The following is an 8,284-nucleotide window of genomic DNA, read 5'->3' on the forward strand; positions in this document are numbered from 1 at the left end:
AAAATATCTTTAAATGCTGAGAACTCACCGATACTTGAAAGTGTTTCCTGTTAGCAAAAATAAACCTTGCAATGTTTCACAGCTGGACAGTGCATGTTTCAATGAAGACAGGAGAATGGTCTCTGGTAAGAAGCTCCAGAAGGTTCATCAGATGTCCTGTGTTTGGAAATGGAAAGAATAGGAGACAAAAATTAAAATCCAAACTTTAACTCAATACAAAGCCCTTCAGTGTCACATAATTACAAGCAATGTTTAAAATAACTGCACACTTACAACACTCTTTGCCATTTTAACAAGAAGCATTCTGCTATATTCCTATAATTAATAATGCAGGAAAAGTTATTTAGTCCTTGTGTTAATGTAAAGAAAGTTTAACATACCAGTATTAAGACTGTTAACAACTTCTGACTATGCTTCCAGAAGTGGTTTGAAAATGTTACTCTAAAAAACCAGGACTTTATAACAGGATTTTTAAAAAATTTAACAACATACTTTCAGTTGACATGCAAGTTTCAGTTAATGTTTCTGTGACCTCTGCCACCCTCAGGCTTTAAATGGGTATGGAATTCATCTCACCTCATGGTTACAGTGATTCCCCTCCAAACCAAAATATTTGCCTAAGGTCACAGAAAAATCATGTGTCCATGTTGTGTGAAAGGAAGAGATTTAAATTTTACTCCCATCCAGCTTGACTGAATCACAGCCTTCAAAAGCCAGCATGACTCTCAGATTTTAACTACCAAGCAGCATCCACAAAGATACTGAGGAAAACACTTTGCTTCTCGTACAAACATAAAAAAAACTTTGAAAAATCCACCCAAACACAAAAATGAAGATGCAAATAACTAACAGAAGCTTTATTTTCCACGCCTGTAAAAGCTGTGCAGCCTGAAATATAATATATTCCAGTGGGTAACAAGTTGCTAAAATGACAGGATGCACCTTTGAAACAGGGCACAGGTGTGAGCACCCAGTTCCAGTAACATTTCCACTGCACTTGGATTTCCCCTGCATTTCCTTTATTCATTTTTCCCATAATTTCCAACTCTGTCCATCTGCCTGTCTCCCCACCCTGCCTCCATCCTGTACAGTTACAGTTGCTCAAATCATTCCCATTTTTTGATCTCTGTTCTCTCATCTGGTTGCACCAGGAGAAGAGCAGACCCAACACTACTCATGGACCCTGTGGAGCACAGCAAGAACTTGGCAGAACTGGTACAGGCTGCCAGGCTTGAGAAATCTGGTGACACCAAAAAAAAAAAAAAATTAGCTACAGATATATCTGCTACTCTAGCAGGGAAGATTAAAAAACAACCTGAAAAATTCAAATGCCTGTGGTTCATATGACACTTGCCTGTCCAAGTGCCATTAGATCTCCTTAAGATCTCCTGCAAGATCTTAAGCTTTTACTTTAAAAAGTCACAAAAGAAATCTAAGCAAAAAAACTTCTGCCCTTGTGGATCTATTAGTCAAAAAACAACATAAAAAGTACCTTCAAAAAAAAAGAGGATTAGAGAACTGTAAACTTATCACCCTGGGAATTGCCCTGAAGAATGGTTTCCCCCAAACTTTCTCATTGGTTTTTGGCTTTTTAATTAGGGGATCTTTGCCAAAGTTCCCAAACTCTATATGTAGAAAGGGAGGGAGCAAAAGGAGGAAGAATCATGAGATAATTTTTAAAAAGAAATAAGGGAAGAGTTAAAACCAAGAGAAAGATCACTTAAAAGAGACACAAGGAGTCATGAATAATCTAAGAGTAAAAGAACCAACCAGTGCAAAACTAAAGATAACAAATGAAGGGCTCTGAGAACAACCTAATTCTGTTTGTGTAATCATGGTACAAACTCTCTGTGCCTTGGGTAAAGATCCTGGTTTACTTTTTAGCACAAATCTCATAATCCAGATTTGATCAACTACTATTTAAAAAAAAAAAAAAAAAAAAAAAAAAAAAAAAAAAAAAAGTGGAGTGAAGCCAAGAAAGACACATTGGCAACAAGAAGGAAGTCAAAAAGCTAATTTTATATTTAGCCATCACCTCATTCTACAACTTTATAGTAGCAGGACTGTTAAGAGCAACTGGGTCCTGACTACTTCATTTATTAGCACCTAAATTAGCTGGATTTGGATATTTTAAGCACCTAATGTCCAATACAGACCATTGATTCTTCTGTCTCAGGGCACAATCTGAGCACTAGTCAGGAAGGTATTTCCTCTGATGCTGCATCAATGCAAAAGGTGCAAATTTTGTTTAACCCCTTCCTCTAAGAGGACAAGCCAAAGCCCTGAAATATCAGTTTTCTGCAGAGCTCTTCTCCATGGGGTGAGAAATAACAGAAAGGAAACTCACTTAGATGGAATAAGCAGTTTGTTCAACATATGACAAGCAAATAATTAGGAAGGATAACTAGATATTTCAATACACAGAGCTATAAACACATTCTTTAATATACAAAACCCCTCTCACTTTTCTAAGTAGGGTTCTTGGGCAGGTACCTGGTACACACAGACATTTTTGTTAACAATTGTATTTTAGTCCACACACAAGCTCACAGATGTGTTTGTAGAAAATTTTTTTTGACACTTTGGTGCCTCTTTCCAGTACAGGAGATCCCAACTCAGAGTCACTATAAAGCAAACACAGGGCAACTTCCAACATTTGCAGGGTATTTTTCTTCCCAAGGGCACATGAGTCAAGTGAGCAACAGGACAAGATCAGCACTGTCTGGGCTGGAATAAAAGCCAGCCACATCCCCAAAAATCAAGGCAAAAAGGTGATTTTCAGCTCTAATTCATCATCTACCTGTCACATTTCAGCAAAGCCACCTCTCCCCTCCTGTGCTAGCGACATCCTTACCTATGCACAACTGAACACTGCCAAGTGGGACACATTTCCATCTCATTAGAATGGCTGTCAAGGATCTCACTCTGCCTCTGGAGTGCTCAGAAGCTATTCCAAACCAACATCTCAGCAGCAGCCTGATGTTTCTTAAATAAATGGGTATGCAAGAAAGTTAAAGTGACTGTTCAGAAAATAACTGCACCACAGCTGACTTGGTAAGGGACAGCAAACCCCACCCAGGAGCCTCTGGACTGCACCACATCCCGGAGGGAATTCATCCAGGACTTCACACTGGTTTGCCTTCATGAGGAAAAAGCACTTCTAGCATAATTTTTCATCAGTATAATTGAAAATGTTTAGGAGAGCTGAGTAAACTGCTGTTCCACAGAGGGGAGATGGGTAACAAGAAGTTACACATCAGCATGTTCAATCAACAGCTGGAAGATGGAAACTGAGTCCCTAAGAGCAGCTTTCCCTCTAAATGGGACATCCTTGTGCATCCAGACACACCAAGGCAGCACAAACCAGAAAACTATTGATCTGTTTAGGGAAGCTGAGATCCTTCCCTCTTGCACCTCAAGGAAAGAAGCCCACATGAAGTGATACAGGCTCTTCTTTCTCATCCTGCTGAGAAACCCAACAGCTGAAGGATGCATTCAAGAGGGCTGCAAACATCAACATACAAAAAAAGTCCTCAGGAAAGGGATAAAGTGAAGTTTTGAAGCAACAGATTTCAACACTGGAGCCCTGACTGTTATTATGCTTGCCCAAGTATCATCAAAACTCCCACAGAGATGCTTCAGGGATGGAGCAGGATGGCAGAACTCCCCACAGACTGAATTCCTGCTCTGCCTCTGCCTCTCCTAAGGTGACCCCTGCTCTCTGCACACAACCTGCAGCACGCTCGCTTTCACTGCTAACACACTCCCAGTCTCAAATATCACACACACAAAACACAGGTGAGCTCCACACCTCCAAATACCCCAGCCAAACACAAGCCAGGAGCGAAACGTAAAAACGGAATTAATGTCTCCGTGTAAAGTGTCAGAATTTTGCAGGGTAGTGCTCACAGCCAGGAATGGACACATTGCTGCCTCCTGGGAATTATAATGGACATGTGGGATAACCATTACAACTGCAGGTAGCTCTTCAAAGACTTAAACTAAGCCCTCTCCCTGCCCTTCTGTTTGCCCATTAAACTACACGCACAGGAGCATGGAAAACCCCTGTGAATGCTCTTTACCCATTTAGGGGGAGTCTGGAAATTATAGAATGCTTTGGAGCAGCCAGCAAAACCAGCAACACGAAGGGAAAAATGTCCTGGGAAAAGACTGAGCTGTTTATGAAATAATTCTGTCCTGAAAGCAGGCAGTGGCAGTTTGGATTGGGTGTCAGCCTGCTCTGCTGCTGGGAGGAGAGGAAACTTTGCTTAGAAACTTCAAAAACATGGATCTAAAAAAAAAAAAAAAAAAAAAAAAAAATCCACCCAAGTGGATAGCAAAGACAAAAAGAAATACACTGAACCTCACAACACATCACCAGAGGAAAAGCAGCAATTAACAGATCTTCCAAATATGAGGCATTTTTCCTTTTGACAGAGGGCTGCTGGGGAGGGGGGAGCTGCTAAACTGGTTTTCCTCTAAGCACTTCCAGATATTAAAAAAAAAAAAAAATTAAAAACCCTCTTGTGAAGAACATATCCACTGTTGTACAACTGTCCCAGAAAACAAAGACCACGGGGAGAAAGTGGCCCATTTTCTCCAAGAACCTCAAGTACAGGTCATGTTTTCAAAGGTTCAGTCCTACACACTCCAGAATGGAGCAGCATTTAAAGCACAGGAATAAACACCTAAGGTGAGAGTTACTAGAATGCCCCGTTTTTGGTACCAGACAGAAATTGACTCAATTCCACAGGCGAGCACACAGTCTATGAAAACAACCGCGAGAGAAGTTTCACTGTGAGTGAGTTTCCCCCTCCTGGACACGCTGTATCAAAACCAAAAGATTCATTTTCTATTTGTTACAGTTATCCCATGAACGCACTAAACCATGGAATATTTTTCAACAATTGGAGCCCACTGAATCCTGTCCTGTAGTTCTCCCTCCAGCTCATGGGGCAGCTCCTCTGTCAGTGCCCAAAAACACCTCAAAGCTGTAATTCCTCACCGCATGATGAAAATATTGTGACTAATAATACACTCCACCCATTTTTTTCCATCACTAAGGATTTCAAAATATAAAACTCGACAAACAGGGAGAGAGTTTAGAAGGGGAAAGTCAAATTTTGTTTCCAATTAAAAGAAGCTATAAAAGCATAAAAGTGAGGTATTGATTAAAGTAAAAAGCTATCCAGCCACAGAAAGCTTCTTCTGCAAAAATTACATTTTTCTCACTCTTCTTGGGTATCACTGCCTTTTCTTATAATCCCCACAGGAAAATAAAAAGAGAAAAAAATACTCCCTGTCTTTTTTGAGAAAAAACATTTAATGCATTAGTAGCAGGGGTGATCTGTGCATACAGAGAACCTACACTCAATAAATACTTGACTGAGTCCACAAATTGAGACCTACATCTCAATGACAGCGACTAAATGCTAAAAATGATACCGGTGATGCAATTAAAATGCACGCAAGAAGTTTGGTACAGGTGTCTACAATGCCACTGTTTGCTAAACACATCTCCTAATTAGCATGGCTTTAAACAATGCTGATAATAATCCCGTTCTGTAAGGCTTGCCAAATGAATCATTGGGATTGCAAAATAAAAAGCATGAGGAATTCATTAAAGAGCTGTTAAACTCTCCTTTGTTTATCTTTCCCCGGTCAGGTGTAAAAATAAATAAATATGGATTAATGTCTCCGGATTCCATCCGAACGCTCCGCTCCACAATAACGCGCCGGGGAAGAACCTCCTCAGGAGGTACCAGCATTTTTTTTTTTTTTTTCTCCTCTCCGTTTCAAAAGAGAAATCCTCCCACTATTACAGTCCTGAAAATCTGCTCCATTCTCTATTTGTCATCTGGGATTGAGTTATCAGACACTACTTGTATTACTTTGGGAACTGACATGTCTATTTACAGAGACACAAAGGCAATCCAGCAGCACAACCCCTGCTTTTCCCAGCACCTCTCCTTCTCCCCTCCGCCAAATTCACCAGCACTTTTTTTCTGGGGAGGGGGGAGGACACCTCACTAGTTTCCCAGCATGGCAGAGAACATTTCCAGCCACTTTTGCACTTGTTACAGCCTTATGAAAAATCACCTATATCCCCCCCAAAGGAACAGCATTATTTTTTCCAAGGGTTTTTTTTTGTTTGCTTGTTGGGGTTTTTTGCATTTCTTTTTTTTGAAAGAGGGTCACTTCCCCCATTTCAGCCTGCAATTAAAATGGAGGCAAGGCCAGGCGATCTATGTCTGGCTTTAGGGGGAGACAATAACCCAAAACAGGCCTGGCTTAAAAAAAAAAAAAAAAAAAAAAGAAAAAAAAAAAAAAAAAAGAAAAAAAAAAGAGAGGGGAGGGGAAAAGAGAAAAAGAGAAAAACAGAAAAAAAGAAAAACAACATGCTTCACCAGTATTATTACCTCATCCCTTTTTCCAAGCAGTTTTGAACCACACTCCTGACAAACTCTTGGTCCAACTTGCACGGATGCTGGTTTTTAGGGGGCGGAAAGGGTTTTAATGCTGGAGCCGGGATTGAGGCTGGCTATCCGCAAGTGGAGCTGCTGTTAAAATGCCCCCTTGTCTCTTCTCCTCTCCCTTGAGCTGGGTGTTGACGCAGCAGAAATTACCAGCTGGAAAATTCCCCTTTTGGAGGTTACGGGGAGGAGGGGGGGGCGGGCGGAGGAGCGAGGGGAGGGGAGGGCCGGGGGAGGGGGGTTAAACCCGGCACTTACCAAGTTAAGCCATCCACCCACACCAAATAGGACATCGCGTCCCAAAGAAGGCTCCGTGCCCCCCTCGGCGGGCAGGGCGCGACCGGCCGCGCTGCCCCCGCGGCGGGCGGGCGGGGGGGAATAACGGGGATCAAAACGGGGATCGGGAGAAAAACGGAGATAATAAGGGGGATAATAACGGGGATAACACCGGCGCGGCGGTGCGGGAGCAGCGGATGGGGCTCCCCGCCGCCACTCAAGGGGTGGGGGGACGGCCATGGCGACCCCCGCTCGCCCCGGGGGGCGGGGGGCGGCGCGCTTACCTGTGCCCCATGGAGGAGAGCGGGGTGTCGGAGCGGCCGGAGCGGTGGCTCCGTCGGTCACTCCGTGCCTCTCCTCCCGGGTGGGGAGGGGAAGGGGAAGGGGGGGCGGAGGGCGGAGGAGGGGGGGGGGAGAACCCGGCGGAGGGGGGGAAGGGGGGGGCGCCCGGGCGCGCTCCCGACGATCCCTCGGGCGCGCGGGGCGCGAGCCCGCGGCGGGCGGGGGGGGGGCGCGGGGGGCGGGGCCGCGCGGCGCGTGCCGGCGCTGTCCCCGCCCACTCTCCCCCAGCGGCGGGCGGTGATTGGGCGGCGGTCCCTCAGTCGGCCACTCCCCCTTTGCCACGCCCACCTCCCCTTGCGCCGGGGGAGCGGGGGCGCCGCCGGCGGCGCTGCCACTGCCGGACACCGGAAGTGAGGGAGGGCGGGGGCGCGCGGCGCGCGGGGCACGCCGGGACAGCGGGGGCTGCGCTGAGGCGGGGGCGGCGGCGGCAGCCCGGGAGCGCTCCCGGTGCTTGTCCCGGTCCCGATCCCGGTCCGGATCTCTCTATGCCTCCCCGGGCGCCTCCTGCCCCCGGCAGGTGCGGCCGCGCGCCCACAGCGGGGCGCGTCCCCTGAGCCCTACCGCGGGATGGAGGACGGCGGGTGTTGGAGCGGGGCAGTGCCGCAGCCTCCTCCGGACCTTGCAGGGAGAAACAAAAATCACTTTCCCCCTCTTGTACGCACTGAGATGTATTTCACACAACCCCCTGAAATGAAACAATGTAAAAGAAGCGCAGTTCGGAGCCCTCTGACCCGTAGTGGCCAGAGAGCGAGGCCGGTGGTCGGGGGAGGATGGAGATGAGAGCGGATGGCGATCACAGGCGATGGAAAACCTCCCGCTGCAACAAAGGGCAGGGCTTTGCCCTCTCCACCGCCGCGCTGAAGGATCTGACAGAAACTGCCCTATATTTCAAAGGACGGAGCTTAACAGGGCAGGATAGGTCTGGAGCGTGGGGGAAGTCGGCGCGATGGCTGCGGTGAGCGGGGAAATCGCTCTCGATGCTGTGCGGTCGCTGGGTTGTGAAAGCAGGAGCTGGTCCAGCAGATAAAACGTTTGCAAACTGTTTTATCAACATCTGCGTGCTGTGATTGCGCCCGAAATTGGGGAAATACGTGCCTGACCAACGGGGCTGGCCGTTTGCATAGTTAACTGACTTAGGTGTGTAATCACAGTCATTGCCTGGGTAATTGTGTGCCGAAGCTTTAAAAATTTCC

The 8,284-nt window shown here is 46.2% G+C and overlaps 1 protein-coding gene across 13 annotated transcripts in view; it reads right to left on the minus strand.

Moving 5' to 3' along the window:
* The window catches only part of ZBTB46 (zinc finger and BTB domain containing 46), a 52,502-nt gene extending 45,308 nt beyond the window's left edge, over positions 1–7,194 (minus strand). For 4 of the 13 annotated variants that reach the window (XM_079321631.1, XM_079321625.1, XM_079321623.1 and 1 more), the window contains exons 1-3: positions 6,732–7,027; positions 6,420–6,600; positions 29–156 (exon numbers count right to left, since the gene is read on the minus strand). The gene's annotated coding sequence lies outside the window, so the exon portion shown is untranslated. The other 9 variants (XM_079321632.1, XM_079321626.1, XM_079321622.1 and 6 more) reach the window with 7 other exon arrangements.
* Between the last annotated feature and the right edge of the window lie 1,090 nt (positions 7,195–8,284).

This window comes from Erithacus rubecula (assembly GCF_903797595.1).
Source record: "Erithacus rubecula genome assembly, chromosome: 18".
Lineage (NCBI taxonomy): Eukaryota > Metazoa > Chordata > Aves > Passeriformes > Muscicapidae > Erithacus > Erithacus rubecula.